This window comes from Malaya genurostris, chromosome 1, assembly GCF_030247185.1.
Source record: "Malaya genurostris strain Urasoe2022 chromosome 1, Malgen_1.1, whole genome shotgun sequence".
In the NCBI taxonomy this organism is placed as follows: domain Eukaryota; kingdom Metazoa; phylum Arthropoda; class Insecta; order Diptera; family Culicidae; genus Malaya; species Malaya genurostris.
Window position 1 is genome coordinate 37,674,058 of NC_080570.1, and position 18,623 is coordinate 37,692,680.

At 36.3% G+C, this 18,623-nt stretch overlaps 1 protein-coding gene and 4 non-coding genes across 6 annotated transcripts in view; 1 reads left to right on the forward strand and 4 right to left on the reverse strand.

The window, feature by feature from the left end:
- Window positions 1-18,623, reverse strand: part of LOC131437518 (plastin-1) — an 82,867-nt gene that overhangs the window by 26,768 nt on the left and 37,476 nt on the right. The window lies entirely within an intron of this gene.
- Window positions 828-900, reverse strand: Trnak-uuu (transfer RNA lysine (anticodon UUU)). Its single transcript has one exon. It is a non-coding gene; the product is annotated as a tRNA-Lys (tRNA).
- On the reverse strand, window positions 1,322-1,394 carry Trnak-uuu (transfer RNA lysine (anticodon UUU)). Its single transcript has one exon. It is a non-coding gene; the product is annotated as a tRNA-Lys (tRNA).
- Trnak-uuu (transfer RNA lysine (anticodon UUU)) lies at window positions 11,707-11,779 on the reverse strand. The gene has a single exon. It is a non-coding gene; the product is annotated as a tRNA-Lys (tRNA).
- Trnal-caa (transfer RNA leucine (anticodon CAA)) lies at window positions 17,032-17,165 on the forward strand. The gene is made up of 2 exons: window positions 17,032-17,069; window positions 17,121-17,165. It is a non-coding gene; the product is annotated as a tRNA-Leu (tRNA).

The window sequence follows — 18,623 nt, forward strand, 5'->3', positions numbered from 1 at the left end:
TCTATGATCTTTTATGTACATTGAATTTGGTATTAGCTAAAATTTGTAGAAAATAAACTGGTAAAATCTGTGAAGTGAAATAATAATTTGTAAAAAAAAAATTAAAATCCACTGGATTTTACGATTCGTCTTAGACTCATCGTGCGTAGCAGTTTATGTTGAACTGCTGCCACCGACCTGACGGGGTTCAACATAAACCGCTAGGCAGACGTAAAGATAATGCTATTTGCAAAACACCTACACCTAAGACTTGAATGTATTTATCTTCAGTTGATGTTGGTATATGATTTTGAAGAACAACTTTTTTGCGGAGATAAAACGTACCGCATAAAAAACGAAATAACGTACAAGAAAATCTACATAACTTCGAAAATTTGGATGAAAAAGTCGCATAAAAAAAGAAACTAGAGTGTAGATTATATTTTCTTAGTTTTGATAGATATATTAATAGAGGCAAAAAAGTTCCAAAATGGAACTCATATGTGTTTCTGCTATTAATGTTAATAAACTTTATCTCTAATGGAATGTATCACTAACTTATATATATATATATTCTAGCACTGATAACTCTTATGGAATGTTTCACAAACTTAGTCGACAATCAATGGCAATAAGCTGCTTTAAGGTCCAACTTGTCTGTGGAATCTAAATTATCAGTAAGTACATATTAATAAAAAATTAAGAGATTTGTTAAAAATCCATACAAGTTGTCATTTGGTCTTTCTTCATTTTATACAACATTGTTCCAATACTTTTGAAAAAGTTGGTGTACTTTGTATAAAAACTAACAATAAGCAATTGTTCGATAATTAAAAACCAAAAAACTCCGCCCGAATAGGGACTTGAACCCTAGACCGTTGGATTAAAAGTCCAACGCTCTACCGACTGAGCTACCCGGGCTTGTATCGCATCCTATGCCCAAACAAACTAACGATTCTGCTGGAGAAACTTAATAAGGTAAGCTGGAAGAAGCATCGCATAACATCACAATCTGTCTACCCATAATATTTGCTCATGCGTAAATACCGACGACACAAGAAAAACTTTAGTTCTGTTTGCCGGATCCAGTTAGCACCAGAGGAGGTAGTATGAATCACAACCACCCACCCCACTCAAAACACTCACTGCGAATCAGTTTGAAGGATGGAAGCCTGGTATCTTGTGGGAGCACTATCATATGGCTACATGGTAGGCAAGCAGGCATCCTTTTCTTGTTGCTATCTTTTTTTCAGGTTTTTGTAAATCGCAATAAACGAGTTTTATAAAATTTCTAAACTTGCATTGTTTGTAAGAAAAACATTAAATCAAAAAAAAAGTACACCGCCCGAGTAGGGACTTGAACCCTAGACCGTTGGATTAAAAGTCCAACGCTCTACCGACTGAGCTACCCGGGCTTGAAAACGTAACGTGTTCACAGCATTACTGGTTGTGTTCGGCTTTGAGCATTATCTATATGCATGCAACAAGTTAGATAAGAATGGATTTGTTCATTCCAGGAATCAGAATTATTGAGTGCTGTGTTCGTGCCATGGATGGTGGACGGGTGAATAAGAGACGGTAGAATCGGAGAAACTCCCGTTCATTGTCCTGGAAGATTAGCTTTGCCTGTGCGTACTTGCTTATTGGTGAGGGGAGTACAGGTGGGTAGATAGAACAATTGTGTGCATTATCATGCGCTTTATATTTGATGTAATTCGTCATTTGACTGAAATTTAATAGCACGCATATGAAATCTGGTTAGAATTTTCATTACAACCTAAGTGCAAATGACAGATTCTCTTTGTTTACACCTCTCTTTTGATTATTACGGTACTATTAGCAATCCTTCTAATCAACTAGTAATAATAACTAACACTATCATCTCTCAATCTGCACAGATAAAAATTTCCGATTTTCCAATAAGACTCCACTCGTCGTTGTCTGTAATGCTGGAGTAGTCTCTTCTAGTTTACTTTTGTCGTGAATACGACTTACTTTACTATGGGGTGCCTTTTCAAAATTTACCCTCTGAGAGAGTGATAAGTTTTTGATCGTGAATATCTCTTGTTGTATCTAACGAATCAACATAATTTTTGCTACATGCCATCGGAAATATGATCACAATTTTATGATAAAATTTTCAGTTGTGTGACATAATCTCAAATAGTTCAAAATTAAACTTTTCTGAAATGTTTGGTATAAACGAGTATCAAAGAGGATAATTCATATGGCGCGTTTGCCTTTCTCGTATTTTGAAAGCTCATAGCTCAGTGATCTGTGGAAGGATTTATATAATCTAACTACCAATAGAATCGAAATTTTTCAACTTAAACGTGTATAGCAAGAGCATTGAAGTATTTCAATAGTACACTATTGAAAAACCTATCTCATTTGACCCATGTCAACACCAGCCAATCAGAACGCGTTCTGAGGAAGAGAAGAAAATAGCTGCTGCTGTACAACAAATCGTTCAAGAAAAATGTTTCCAAAAGTGGTGAATATCGTAGTGAGTTCCTCAATTTGGTCCTTCTGAATGCTAGAAACGAATCCCTACAGCATATTGATAGTCTCTTTCAATAAATTATGCAAATCCGAAATGAAATAATCGACATTGAAATTCTATATGCGGCTATTTTTATAGCCGTTAGGACCGCCCATTAGTGAAAAAGCTACAAACGAAATCACATAAAAGGAAATCTCTTAACAAAAATTGAATCAGTTTGGATTCTATCGCCACTGCGAGCAGATGTGTTTTGTGTCGTCTGCACAGCTAGTTTCGCTTTCGACAAGAGCGATTACGTCACAGCTGCCAGTCATTTCGATGGATGAAAAAGCAACGTTGGAGAGCATTATAAAAAATCAGCCGTTCTAATGGCTCTAAAATTTTTCTAAAGAACTATTAGGATTTGTTTTTCGCAAATCGCAGGTAATTATCCTCAGTTTAGTGCAAATCAAGAACAATTTGGTTAGATTTGTGCACTTTTCGCTGTGTGAAATTCACAGTAATCGAGATCAAGTGAAGCCTTTTTTTGCGAAAAATGTTCCGAGTTTAATATCGTAGAGAATTACGCAATTTGACCCTTCTGAATGTTGGAAATGAATCCCTACAGCATATTGATAGTTTTTTTTCAATAAATTATGCAAATCCGAAATGAAATAATCGACATTGAAATTCTATATGCGGCTATTTTTATAGCCGTTAGGACCGCCCATTAGTGAAAAAGCTACAAACGAAATCACACAAAAGGAAATCTCTTAACAAAAATTGAATCAGTTTGGATTCTATCGCCACTGCGAGCAGATGTGTTTTGTGTCGTCTGCACAGCTAGTTTCGCTTTCGACAAGAGCGATTACGTCACAGCTGCCAGTCATTTCGATGGATGAAAAAGCAACGTTGGAGAGCATTATAAAAAATCAGCCGTTCTAATGGCTCTAAAATTTTTCTAAAGAACTATTAGGATTTGTTTTTCGCAAATCGCAGGTAATTATCCTCAGTTTAGTGCAAATCAAGAACAATTTGGTTAGATTTGTGCACTTTTCGCTGTGTGAAATTCACAGTAATCGAGATCAAGTGAAGCCTTTTTTTGCGAAAAATGTTCCGAGTTTAATATCGTAGAGAATTACGCAATTTGACCCTTCTGAATGCTGGAAATGAATCCCTACAGCATATTGATAGTTTTTTTTCAATAAATTATGCAAATCCGAAATGAAATAATCGACATAAAAATTCTGTATGCGGCTATTTTTATAGCCGTTAGGACCGCCCATTAGTGAAAAAGCTACAAACGAAATCACATAAAGGAAACTCTTAACAAAAATTGAATCAGTTTGGATTCTATCGCCACTGCGAGCAGATGTGTTTTGTGTCGTCTGCACAGCTAGTTTCGCTTTCGACAAGAGCGATTACGTCACAGCTGCCAGTCATTTCGATGGATGAAAAAGCAACGTTGGAGAGCATTATAAAAAATCAGCCGTTCTAATGGCTCTAAAATTTTTCTAAAGAACTATTAGGATTTGTTTTTCGCAAACCGCAGGTAATTATCCTCAGTTTAGTGCAAATCAAGAACAATTTGGTTAGATTTGTGCACTTTTCGCTGTGTGAAATTCACAGTAATCGAGATCAAGTGAAGCTTTTTTTTGCGAAAATGTTCCGAGTTTAATATCGTAGAGAATTACGCAATTTGTCCCTTCTGAATGCTGGAAATGAATCCCTACAGCATATTGATAGTTTTTTTTTTCAATAAATTTGCAAATGCGAAATAAAATAATCGACATTAATATTCTGTATGCGACTATTTTTATAGCCGTTAGGACCGCCCATTAGTGAAAATGCTACAAACGAAATCACGTAAAAGAAAGCTCCTAACAAAAATCTAATCAGTTTGGATTCTATCGCCAATGCGAGCAGATGTATTTTGTGCCGTTTGCAAAGCTAGTTTCGCTTCCGATAAGAGTGATTACGTCACAGCTGCCAGTCATTTCGATGGATGAATAAGCATCGTTGGAAAGCATTATAAAAAATCAGCCGTTCTAATGGCTCTAAAAGTTTTCTGAAGAACTATTAGGATGTGTTGTTCGCAAATCGAAAGAAAATATCCTCAGTTTAGTGCAAATGTAGAACAGTTTGGTTAGATTCTTGCACTTTTCGCTGTGTGAAATTCACAGTAATCGAGATCAAGTGAAGCCTTCTTTGTTTTTGCGAAAAATGTGGAAAAGGGGAATGCTTGCATAATTCATACAATTGATCAACTATTTGATATTCGGAAGTGTTAAGGAACATGTCATTTGTTTTCGTATTCACGACATCCAGTTATGTCTCTGACATTACCCACCCGCCTTTTTTCTTCCGTCAGTTACTCACACGCTGTTGTACAGATCGAAGTAGGCCTTGGAGCTCACGCTGATTCATTTTACAGTGTTCCAAATTTATTACACTGTTGATTATAGCGAAGCCGCTAGTTTTGTTTGGATAGTGCTGATGTGAAATTACAAGAAATTTGTAGTTGTATTAGAAAATCAAAAATAATTAAAAATTTTAAGTTTCCTAACATTACTGGAATCAATGAGTAATAAAGCGGAAAACTCACGTCGCGTGCTTACCTTTCTCGTACTCGGACAACAGAGCCAATTTGTTCCAGAGCTCCAGAATTTAGTTCTAGGCCTTTAATGCAGGTTTAGTTCCAAAACACATTTACAGAATCTTGGTCCAGGTACCAGTACCAGAAACTAGATCTAGAATTCAGTTTTATATTCCAATTTATGTCTAGAATTCTGAATTCTTGAACTGAGTTCTGGAACTAAAACTCAAATTCAGAATCCAGTACAGTTGTGTTTCATAATACAGGTCAAGCATTAATTTTTAGTACTAGAATTCTGGTTCTTGGATTCAGTAAAATGAAATTGAATTCTGGAATTTTGAACATTCTGGATCCAAAGTTGGGTTCTACAGCTCATTTTCAAAGTCTAGCTATCAGTTCTAGAAAATTGATATAAGATTCAGTTCCAGCTCTAAATTTCGTTTCAAAATTTAATTAGGTCCAGAATCCAGAATTCTTGAACTATATTATGGAACTGAAGGTTGGATTCAGAGTCCAGTAATCAGTTCCAGTAGAGTTTCAGAGTCCAGATCAAGAATTCTTTCTAATGCCAGTTTTGAGATCTGGAATTCTGGAATTTGGATTTTGGAAATTAAACTGAATTCTAGATCTCTATACTGGACCTGAACGTTGAATCTGAATTGTGGATCTAAAAGTCAGGTTCACACCAGAATCCCACATCCAAAACTCCAGGTTCATAGAATTCTTGAACTTAACATTACAACTGGAACTGATTTCTGGATTTTTGAATTGAGTTCTGAATTGGGAATCCAGTACTTAAATTCTGGTTCACAATTCAGTAATCTAGAGTTCAGTATTTAGTATTTAGTTTGGTATTCAGTTCCAGAATTCTTTTTTTTTTATTCTGAAAATGGAACTGAATTGTAGAACTTAATTCTAGACCTGGATCTGAATCTAAATTTTGGATGTAAAATTCAAGTTCAGATCAGAATCAAGACCCATACTTCGGTACCAAAACTCCGGTCATGAGGGTTACCCGAAATCTACAAACTCCTGTCCAGAATTTCTATCCCGATTTGAGGTCCAGAAATTCAAACTCAAAATTCTGTCCCGGAATTCAGTTCCTGAATTCAAGCCCAGATGTGTGTTTTAGAATCATGACCCAGAATTCAAAACTTGAATACGATTTCACATTTCAGGATCGGAATACCACTCAAAAAATCAGAAATCTGAGTTCAAAAATCGGATCATAATTCAGTCAAAAATTTCGCTCCAGAACCAAAATTTTGGGAACTAAAATTTAAATTCAGAATCCAGTAATCAGTTCCGGTAGAGTTCTGTTTCAGAATCCATGTCAAAAATTTTTTTATGGATCCTATTTTCAATTCCAGAATTCCGAACCTTGGAATTTGGACACGAAACGGAATTCTAGAACTTGATTATGGACCTGAAATTTGAAGCTGAATTTTGGCTCAGACCAGAATCATACATCCAAAATTCGGTTCCAAAATTGCAGGCCTTGAAGGTCCTGTGCAGTATTCCTACTTTGAACTTTGAAACTGGAACTAAAATTTGGAATTGAATTCTAGATTGGAATTTCATAACTAAAATTCAGCTTCAGAATCCAGTAATCAAGTTATGTAGTTCAGTTCCGGAACTGAGCTATAGAATCCCGGTTGAGGATTAATTTTCAGTTTCAGTATTCAGATCCAGAATTTTGGATTCTAAAACTTCTAAAACTTAAATATCGCGCAGAATCCTAAAACTATATTCGGTATCTAAGTTTTGAACTTAATTCTGGATTCAAAATTTAAGTTCAGATTAGAATCCAGATCCCGAGTTCGGTCCTGAGGGTTACCTGGAATCTGAGTTTTAGTTCCAGAACTCCTGTCCAGAACTGAGATCCTGAGCCCAGTTTCTGAAGTCAATTCCTGAATTCAAGTCCAGATTAAAGTTTTCGAATCAAATTTTAGATTGGGTTCCAGAATACGAATTCGGAATACCTTTCAAAAATTCAGGTCAATAATTAGGATCATGAACCCAAATTTTTGAATCAGAATTTGAATTCAGAATCCAGTAATCAGTTTCAGTAGAGTTCTGTCTCGGAATTCATATCAAGATCTCAATTTTTATTTCCAATTCCATAGTTCCGGACCTTGGATTCTGGATATGAAAATAAATTCTAGAACTTAATTCAGGGCCGGGATTTCAATGCTGAATTCCAGACTTTAAAATTCAGGTTCAGACCAGAACCACAAATCCAAAATTCGGTTCCAAAACTCCAGGTCCCTGGAATTATTGAACTGAGCTTTAGAACTATAACCGATTTCTGGATTCTGGAACTGAATTTTGGAATTTAATTCTGGATTAGAATTCTAGCACTAAAATTCAGGGGTGGAATCATGTAAGGTGATTATCACCAGGTGACTATCACTTTTGAAAATTTGGAATCATGTAAGGTGATAATCACCCACTTCTGTCAACACTGCGAGAGGGCTCACTTAGCGCTTATTTTTTGGAATCACGTAAGGTGATTGTCACCACTTAATCATCACCTTTATGTCAAAACACCGGTGATAGCTTTTTTGTTGTCACTTATCAGAATAATTCCTTTTGTATTTTTGCGTTCTTACAATATAGAAAATGAGTGCTGCTAAACGGTGATATAAATTCGTTATTACTAAACATAGATAGGATGTTTATGTTTAATAACAGTGAGATTTTATATTTTGTGTTGCTAAACGAAAACAGTCGGAATCTAACCGCTCCAGATGAAGTGCAGACATGTAAATTTGATTGCATTGCCGTCGATTGCATCCACATATTCCTTTAAAATTGTTCGGTAAATGAAATGTGCACGAAATTGTGATCAATAACAACTTCAATTGAATATCGTATAGCAAAGTGCAGCTCATATTATAATATTGATGTTTCGATGAACCCGTGAATGAAAAGCATTTCCCGTAAATAAAAATTATTCTCAATGATTTCATTTATTTACTGTCGCACAAGGAAAATGAGTTCAGGCTACAACTATGGTTTAAAAAGGAAATTGCTTGTTTATTGTAATGTTACTTCGAACGATAACGAACTTCTTAGACCGTTCATTTTTAGCGCTGCACTGGTGCAGTGTAGTACCGACTATACTCGTTTCAACTCATCCTTTTTTGCCCTACACCGGTGTAGTGCCACCGTTGAATACGAAAACGATTTTGGTTTTTGCATTACACATAATTGTATTCGAAATTAATGTTGTATACCTTTCTTGAATGCATTGTGAGTGTATTTACTAATACACATTTTATGTTTTTTGTTATTTATTTGTACTTAATTAACAAAAAAACATTACATATGTATAATAAGATTTTTAATGTTTACCAAACAAAAACACGATTTTCAAAATTATATAAAAATAAATCGTTCAAAAAAAAACATTTTGTCAACTTTAACGAACACTTTTGCATATCAAAATAAACACGAAAAACAAATCTAGTGTAACATATGAAACAAGCATATGAACAACTAATTTCTTTATGAACCTTTCTGACAGCTCACTTACAATCACAAATGCTCATTCGCCTTTCGGAAATTAGTTTGTTTTCATTATGAATCACCTACCTTCAAGTAGTTTTAAGTACGACTCAGACGACCAGTCAACTTCCGTTAATGGGCGGAAAAACATTCTGTGAGGTTGACGTAGCATGTTAAAAAAAATCAATTCTAGTATTACATGACATTATATGACCGTATGACCTATTCATGTATTTTTAAGCCAGTTTGTCAACGTTGTTAACATTATGTGGTTTATTAAAAAATTATGAAGCTTGTGCTAGAACATGGGTAGATTAATGAAAAGAATTGAAAATTAAACTTTCAGATTTTTGAATATTATGTGGGTATACGCCACTTTCATATATTACTCTTTCTAATTTCAACGGTATACGCCATTTTCATATTTAACTCCTGAACGATTGACGTTTCTTGACAGGTGATATATGGGTGAAGTTAGCTCAATCACCGGTGATGGTGATAGTAAAAGTGATCACCTTCGGTGATTCCAAACATTCTGGTGATCACCTCTTAATCACCAGGAGGTGATAGTCACTTATCACCTTACATGATTCCACCCCAGCTTCACAATCCCGGAATTAAGCTCTAGAATCCCGGTTGAGCATTAATTTGCAGTTTTAGTATTCAGTTTCCGAGCTCTGGATTTTGAATTGTGGAAATGAAACTGAATTGAAAAACTTGATTCGGGACCTGGATCCTGAAACTATATTCGGTATCCAAGTTTTGAAACTTAATTCTGGATTAAAAATTCAAGCTCAGATTGGAATGCAGACCCCGAATTCGGTACCAAAATTTCGGTCCTGAGGGTTACCTGGAAAGCGAGTTTTAGTTCCAGAACTCCTGTACAGAACTGAGATCCTAAACCCTGTTTCTAAGGTCAATTCCTGAATTCAAGTTCAGAATTCAGACTAGAAATCCAGCTCATGAATTCAAGTTAGTCTAGATTAGAGTTTTCGAATCAAGGCCTAGAATCCAACTTCAGAACTCAGGTTCGGGGATTCCGGTCCAGAACTCACATTTTGGAACTAAATATGAAATCAGAATCCAGTAATGAATCCATGTCAAGAATTCCTTTTTAGTACAAATTATTCTGGATAGGATTCTGAAAATGAAACTGAATTCTAGAACTTGATTCTGGATCTAAATTTTGAAGTTGAAGCTGAACCACACATCCAAAATTCGGTTCCACAACTCCGGGTTACTAGAATTTTTGATCAGAGCTTCCGAATTAGGACTGATTTTTGAATTCTGGAACTGATTTTTGAATTTAATTCTGGATTGGAATTCTAAAACTAAAATTCAGCTTCAGAATCTAGTACTCAGTTCGGCAATTAAATTCTAGAATCCCGGTCGAGGATTCATTTTCCGTTTCAGTATTCAGTTCCAGAATTCTGGAATTGAAACTGAATTGTTGAATTTGGTTCTGGACCGGGATCCTGAAACTAGATTCTGTGTCTAAATTTTGAAACTTAATTCTAGATTTAAAATTCAAGTTCAGATTAGAATTAGATTGAATTTTAGAACCCCAGTCGAGGATTCATTTCCTATTTCAGTTTTCAGTACCAGAATTCTGGATTCTGGAAATGAAACTGAATTGTAGAATTTAGTTCTGGACCGGGATCCTAAAACTAGATTCTGTATCTGAATTTTGATTCAAAATTCTGGGTTCAAAATTCAAGTTCAGATTAGAATCCAGATTTAGAATTCGGTGCCAAAATTCCGGTACTGAGGGTTATCCGAAATCTGAGTTTTAAGTTCCAGAATACCGGTTTCTGGCCCGAAATTTAGTTGCTGAATCTGGTTCAGATTTGGGATTTGGAGTCCAGGACCAGAGCTCAATTCTTGAATTCGATATCAGAATTCAAGTTCAGAATTCAGCCACGAAATTCGAAGCCAGATTGGATCCATTTCTTGAATTGGGTTCCAGAATTCCTGTTCGGAATACCGTTAAGAAATTCAAGCCCAGAATCCAGCTTCAGAATTCATATCATGATTACAGATCAGGAGAAATTCTTGGGAATGAAATTTCATTCTAGAACTTGATTTTACACCTGAATTTTGAAGCTTGAAATTAAAAATCCGAACTTAGATTCTAGCCCAGAATACATCCGTGGATCAGATACCATACCATACTACTCTAGTTATAGGTTCTGATCCAGCTCCAGGTTTTGGATATGAACCTGGACCTAGACTTACCATATAATTTGTCTTGGTCCACATCCTGGTTTTGAACATGAACCTTCGGGATTTAGATCCCGGGAACTGGAAGTTGCAGATCATGAATCTGAGATTGGATCTGGAACTCCAGATCCAGTAACATCCAGGTAAGTTCAGATCCAGGCACTCAGCTTTGTTCAACACAAACGAAAAACTCGAAAAACACTTTTTATTTCTACTCACATTGTACGGTTATGTCTCTGATATCACCCATCCCCTTTTTTTTATTTTCCCTTTTTCTGTATTATTTATATCAAAATGAAATAAATTTTAATTGTTAAGATTTCAGTTGGATGTTTAGCCACAAATGGTGACTGTTCAGCACTTTGTTAGTTTCGTGAGTTTTCTTTTCTTTAAAAGAGGAATCCGGGTAAAATTCAGTATAAATTGAAGGAACCCGATTTTACGTCAATTAACGTTTCGCCTCAGAAATTATCAGCGTTTGGCGATTAAAAACTTACTTAATTCGAAACAACAAGGCTCATAAAATGAACTAACGTGGAAAATCAGTAACGATGACTTAATTTGTTTATGATACACCACCAATCAGCTTGTAAATTCTACGACTGATCATTCCCAGAGAAATAAAATGGTGAACATAACTGATTTTGATGCTCCGAACCGTGTTCTGTGATGTAAGATCATTTTGATGCCATACTTAAGGGCAATACCGGAATAATTGAAAATGCAGTATTCCCGGTAGAAGTTTAACCCAAATCGATTTTGATTTAGTTTTTTTCCGCTTGGAATCTTAATCAAAGTAAAAATAGTGATATATTGCATTCTACACTAAAAGTAATTGAGGTATTTCTAAAAAAATAGTTACCACGTGCCGCCACTTACCTAATTTCATGAGAGATTGCAACAAAAAATATTCACAGCGCGCCCGAATAGGGACTTGAACCCTAGACCGTTGGATTAAAAGTCCAACGCTCTACCGACTGAGCTATCCGGGCGACACAAAATCGGGTGAATAAATTACAAACCAATTCATTTATATATATTACAATATCAATGAAAGCTGCTAGGGACAGCCCGGAGGGGTGTTGTTAGAACTGTTGACGTAGGACTACACGACTAGAGACCCTGTTATAGACACTTGAATTTGTGTTAGAATTTGGCTTGATTTTTTAGAACAGTAAAAAATATATTAAATTAAAGGGAAGTGTGCTACTCAATTTGGCAAACATCGTTTGGACAGAACTTTTACCACTGTTCGTTTTTCTTTCGATTTCCTTAAAATACAAACTTAAGAGATAAATGGATGAAATTTTGTAAACCTAAGCCACAAACTATGTTTATTTTGTTTAGTTCAGGTTTGACGATTCGTTTGATTCCTTTTGGCTTCCTCTCAGCGCGTCTCTGATTGTGACACGGTCTCTATGCACAACTATTATTAAAAATAAACAGTTTGTAATATTTAAGTCGTATATTGACGTGAATGCGTCTCACTTTACTATGAAGCACCTTTTCAAAACTTGCCGCGTGGAAAATGGGTAGAATTCAATCGTAAATATCTCGAATTGTACCAAACGGAACAACATAATTCTTTCTCCATGCCATCATAAAAATGATCAGCAATTTTGGATTAAATTTTCAACAGGCTGAGATAGTTTTGGAACGCCTTTCTAGCTTTTTTTATACACTCGGAAGACGGTTTTGAGGTAGTCAAGCAAGGCACATATCATTACCGATGTTCAACTAGACGACTATAAAAGGTCCAAAATCGATCATTTCTTCTTGTGCTTTAGACGGAACTGAACGTTGTTGTGAGGACCATACAATAACAGATTATTGAACTGAATTTTACTTAAACTGAATTTTAGAGTTAAATTTAGAACTTTCTGGTTCTCCTGAATTCTGAACCTAATTTCACGTTTAGAATGTAGTTTCAGAATGTTATTCGAGAATACAGGTTTAGAATTTGAAACTAGGATTCTCAGACTAAATCCTAGTTCGGAATTCTAGAACTAGACTTTTGAGACAGGAATTAAACATCAAAAATCAGAAGCAAAATTTAAGATAATAATTTTAGATCTAGATTCTATTAAAAATCCATGTTTCGAATTTAGTTCCAGCACGCAGGTTCACAATTCTGCAAATGAACTCTAAAACTTAATTTAGTAATAAAATCCTTAAGCTGAATTCAGGAAGTAGGTTCTGATGCTGAATTCAGAAGTAAAATTCTGATTCAGAACTCAGTTCCAAAATTTTGGTTCGTTGTTCAGATCTATTCCATAAATTTGGAACTGAGTTCTGAATCAGAATTTAATTCATGAATTCAGTTTCAAAACTTACTTTTTACTGAAGTCAGCTTAAGGATTATATAACTAAATTTTCAGTTTCAGAATTACGAGTCTGCTTGCTGGAACTAAATTTGGAACATGGATTCTGGAACTAGAATTTGTGGCTGGATTCTGTTCCATAATTCAGGTTCTGAATTTAAGTTCAGACTTCAGTTCTAGAATTAAATTTGGAACCTGGACTCTGAAAAGAGGTCAGTTCCAAAATTACAGAATTAAATCTTAATCTGAGTTTCGAACCTCAACTTCGCTACTACTTCTTCTATCATCCAATTCGATTGATATTTGGAAGTTTGAAAGACTCTTTCAAACTTCCAAATATCAATCGAATTACACAAATGTTGAACACAAAAAAGGCGTTTTTTCGTATTTCTGCAAAATACACTTTCGAAAATGAGAATTTTTGATGACCTGAAGAGAGATCGTTTAGCTTGTTTGTGTTGGTGTTCAAGACCATGCAACATTTTTCTCAAATCAGTAGAATTTCAATGAAATTCGATACCTCTCCTGTAGGTCGAACTGCGCACAAATCAAACTCAGTTCCTAAACGGCTAAGTTATGATAATACACATTTAAAACTTAATTTTGATCCCGGCGAAAAAAGATGAAAACGAACGGCGAAGCGATGTTTTACTAAAATTTTGACAAAGATAGCTTTTTCCAAACTTTATTATTTCCGTTTGTTTCGGCAATTCAAAATGTTATACTGATATCATGGTTGCCGAATGCCATTTCGCCGAAAGAGCCATTTCGCCGGAAGGGTCATTTCGCCGAAAGGGTTATTTCGCCGGAAGGGTCATTTCGCCGAAAGGGTCATGTCTCCTGTATAACTGATGTGGCGCAGTCACATATCCGAAGTCAAGATGGCTCGGCGGCACAAAGCCGCCCAGGCGACGCCAGTTGAGTCGGCCGCCGACTCGCCGTCGGAGCGGCGGTCTCTTGCATACAAACTAGAAAACCGCCACGTTTGCCCGTTCTACTCAAAGCTAGATTTCGTTGCTTTATTAGGTCCGAACGAGCGGTAGCGAGGTCGGACAGCACATGAATTAAAACAATGTGGCGTAGCCACATTAGATATTTTTTTATTTTAACTAAACAGAAAATACATTTGCCTGGTAGATACACCTATGTAATTGCTTTGATGCTCAGTATCCCGTTCTGAGGTTCATGAATCAATCTTTATTCAAGAGTACGAGAATCAATTTTTATTCAAAAAGTACAATTGTAGGTCAACAAAACGGGTGTAAAAGCTATCATCTTTCAATTGTCTTTATTTTAAATCAATTCCAATTACGATTTTAAGACGATTTCAGGATTCGGCGAAATGAGTCTTCCGGCGAAATGGCCCATTCGACGAAATAACCCTTTCGGCTAAATGACCCTGATCCTTTACAAGCAATTGGTCATTTTACCGCAATCAGGTCGTCAAAAGGTGAGATAATTAACTGTTCACAAGTTCCTATCTCATACCTCCCAGTGTGTCAATGATGACATTTGGTCAACAGAACGGCCTCGACTATGGGTGCCAACGCCTTCTGCGTTAGTAGCAAAATGAGAGGGTGCGAATTGATGTGTATGTAATAATTCATTTGAAAGGCGAGAATTTTTCGAAAATCCTTCAAATAGGTCAAGTATTTTGCTTTGACGTCGTTTTTCTGAAGTGTATTATACCCCTTAAATAATAATTCTATTCTTGTTGTTAGTGTTTTATGCAGGAGCGTTCATAGAAAAAAACATTCAGAAGTGTGCAAAATTATTCTATGTTCCAAGGGTGTAATTGGCTGGTTCAGAAGTCTGATGGTATGGTTTCGATACGGTAAGAAATGGAACATTGAACGCAAATTTAAGTACTGGTAAGATTAGAAAAAGTTACTTATTCATACAAAACTGAAAAACCAAATACACTTGATAATTTCTAAGGGAAAAAAGCTTACTTTTTCACCCTCAAATTTATGCAAAGTACATGTACCCATTATCAAATTTGTTTTACGTTTCGTCTTTGACTCATCAGTGCGTAGCAGTTTATATTGGACTGCTAGCGCGACCTGGCGGCTCAACATAAACTGCTACCCAGGTACCCAGTAAGCACTAATAATGACATTTAAATAGCCTTTTATGAGCACCGAAAATGCTTATAGCTCTATAACTGCAATCTGAAAGCTCATCTGTTGTAAATCAATCATAATTCAGATTTTAGAATGCACACCAACCATAAAAGAAGCATTATATATGAATAGCCGTATATTTTGCCAAAGTCGGCCTGAATTTAGTCTCAAGTTCGATTGAAATGCCAATTAGCGATTATTTGCTGTCATGACGCGGCATTAGTATGTGCTTATTGGTTACCGGGGTAGGCAGGCGTAAAGTTAATGCTATTTGCAAAACACCTTTTTGATATTACACCGAAGCGTAATGTCTAACTTGACGTCTCGGATGAAACAGATTTCGGTTAGGTGGCCATAAAAATTCTGATAATTTCTAAGCGGAAAAAGAGCTCACCTTTTCACCCCCAAATTTATGCAAAGTGCATAAGTCCATTTTAAAATTTGTTTTACGTTTCGTCTTTGACTCATCAGTGCGTAGCAGTTTTTGTTGGACTGCTAGCACGACCTGGCGGCTCAACACGCTTCGATTGCTTGCCAATTGCAAGGGATCGAAAGTCTTTCTGTACTGTTTAAATCCATTCGACGCAAACATTTCATCTAGGCGGGGCTGGTCGAAGGGATTCGATTAAGTCAACACCTCCCTGAGTCCCGGATCAAAGTTATTTGCATATGTAAACAAAGCATATAGAAACATATTTTTCCGTTAACCGCCGCCAGACAGTTGGGCTTGGGATAGGTTAAATCTGTATGAAATTCAACAGCAATTTAAAAAACCGCAACACCTTTTATTTGAGCCTAAGTTTGTGTACATCGGGTTAAGCATCTATGAGAAAATGAAGTGAGTTCCGTTTTGAAGTTTTTGACAATTATTTCCGCTACTTCCGGAACTGGGAAATCATTTTGTTTTGTTTTCAACTAACAAAACACGTACAATACAAGAATTATCTGGCTAGTTCAAAAGACCATGTATTCCTTTTTAGCGTTCTAGCGTTTTTCAAGTCAACTCTCTGACGCTTAGAAAATTTGCGGTTTTTTTCTACGCGGATTCCCGAAGTTACGCGGTCCTAAAGTCGGTTTTTTCCAACAAAAAATTTTTTTTTTGAGTTACACCATACCTCAACGTATCATGCATTTCTGACATTTGGCATAAAAAAATTTTAATTTCGGAAATCTCAAATTTTTTCCATGTCCCAAAGTCGATGTCGAAAAAAAAATTTTTTACGCGGATTTCCGAAGTTATGCGGTTTGTTTTACGCTGTACGTATCCCACGAGTAAAAAGAGGACTTCGGAAGGATTCGTAGTGTCAGTAGGATCGTAGTACTAGCCAAGCAATGATCCTGGTACGCTCTAAATCGGCTGCGAAGTCTGTTGAAACAGAAAGGCCAAATTTCACAAAAGGAATGTAATGCCAAGACTTTGCTTTGCAGGGTCTCGGGCCTCAAAAAGCGGTTTTCACAAGGAAAAGAATATACGAGAAAGGTAAAACACATAGCTTCGGGAGTTTTCCTATCGCACAAAATTAATAAAAACTAACCCCATAGAAACGACTTCTATGACGAAGTGTTTTTTTTTCTTGAAGGTGGCATAGCTTCGAAAATCCCCATATAAAAACGCGTTAATTTCAATAAAATGCACTAAGCTATCGACGATTGATGTCAAATACCATCAAACCAACCTTCGTTACAATCGCCAAGCTGGATTGAAAAAAAAAATACATGTACGAAACTGTGAACGTATAAGTAACAAGTTCCGCGAGAACCCGGGTTCTGGATCGTTTCTGGCAACCCTCCCCTCCATATGTCAGGATGGCCGAGCGGTCTAAGGCGCCAGACTCAAGAGTAAAATCTTACCCACCATCAGTGTAGTGTGGGTTCAAATCCCGAGAGCGTTCTGGTCCTCTCTGAGGGCGTGGGTTCGAATCCCACTTCTGACAAATATCTTTTTACTGATTGTTGCGACGCAGGTACCAGGCGCCCATGAGGATTTGAATTATTATACGATGAGTTGTTAACTGGTTTTAAAAAGAACATCACAGTAGTATTTTAGATGGAGATTTGAACTCCAGACCATTGAATTCAATGTTCAACGCTCAAGCGACTGAGCTAACCGGAAACATACTCGTGATATTTTTAGCTAATCCTGGACGACGATTCCGTTTTAAAATAGACTTTGCAACTTACTATATTTTATTAGATCCTCGGTTCAAAATAATGCTTACCTGTAATAGAGAAAAAGAGAAGAGAAGAAAAAACAATGTTAGTTGTTGTGATAATTCTAGTTTCATTTCAGGTTCTCAACTGAATTAAGCGCCATCAGCATGTCATTAAACTGGTGACAAGACAAAAAATCGTGTAGCGTATTTTTTGTAGGGATCAAATTCGCGCAACAAGAATAAAAAGCAATTCCATCAATTTATTTGGAATTCTCAATCCGGCCGGCCGCCCCGCGATCATGAGGCGAGAGAGTGATGAACCACCACCGCCACCACTCTTTCGTAGGTACCTATCAAATCTCAATTGCCTGTTGGTACTGCTGCATGTGGCGAAGAAGATGCATATGAAGGCCCCGGGGTTTTATAGTTGTTGATGATTTAAATTACCCACTTCTAGCATTGATTTTCCTTCTGTTTTCGTCTCGTTCGTGGGAAGGAAGAGGTACAGGGGAAAACATGCTCCGCGCCGCCTCTACACTCTTCTTCCCTGGTGCGATGGTGTGTGAAACTGCTGCTACTGCCACTAAACAAGTTCATGATCTACTGATCGACTTTCCGTCGATGGTTTGCAAAAAACAAAAAAAAAATGTGCGTTTTGTGTGTGCGTGTTTTGATCGGCATACTCGGCTCCGTACGAAATAATCTACGGCTAAATAGAGTAACGGTACGAAAGGAGCATACATTTTATGCTATTTTTTGCGGGAATCTAATGTGGAAAGAGATAGAGAGAGAGGGAGAGAACAGGGAAGGGAAATTTTAAACGAGAAGCCAGTGTGGGAAACAACATTATGTGAATTGTGTTGCTAGGAAAACTGGAATAGTTTGTGGATCTGAACAAATTCCAAACAATTTTCCAATAAAATAAGTTAAAATTTTTACTCAATCGTTATTAGAACTGAGTGATGATGGGAAAAAATCATTGTGTTGAAGAGAGATTACTTTCAAAGTAATAGTAAATTGTTATAGTAATAAAGATAAGTGAGTACAATTTTTGTTGAGCACGAAAAGAAAATTTCAATTTTTTTTAACTTCAACTGAAAAAATAACTTTCTTTGTAACAGTTCGGCTGAAAAGTTCGTATCGTTTAATAGAAACACACATTTTTTTGCCAAAATTCGTTTTTATTATTCAACATAATTGCCATCAGAGGCTATACAGCGATTATAGCGATCTTCCAAC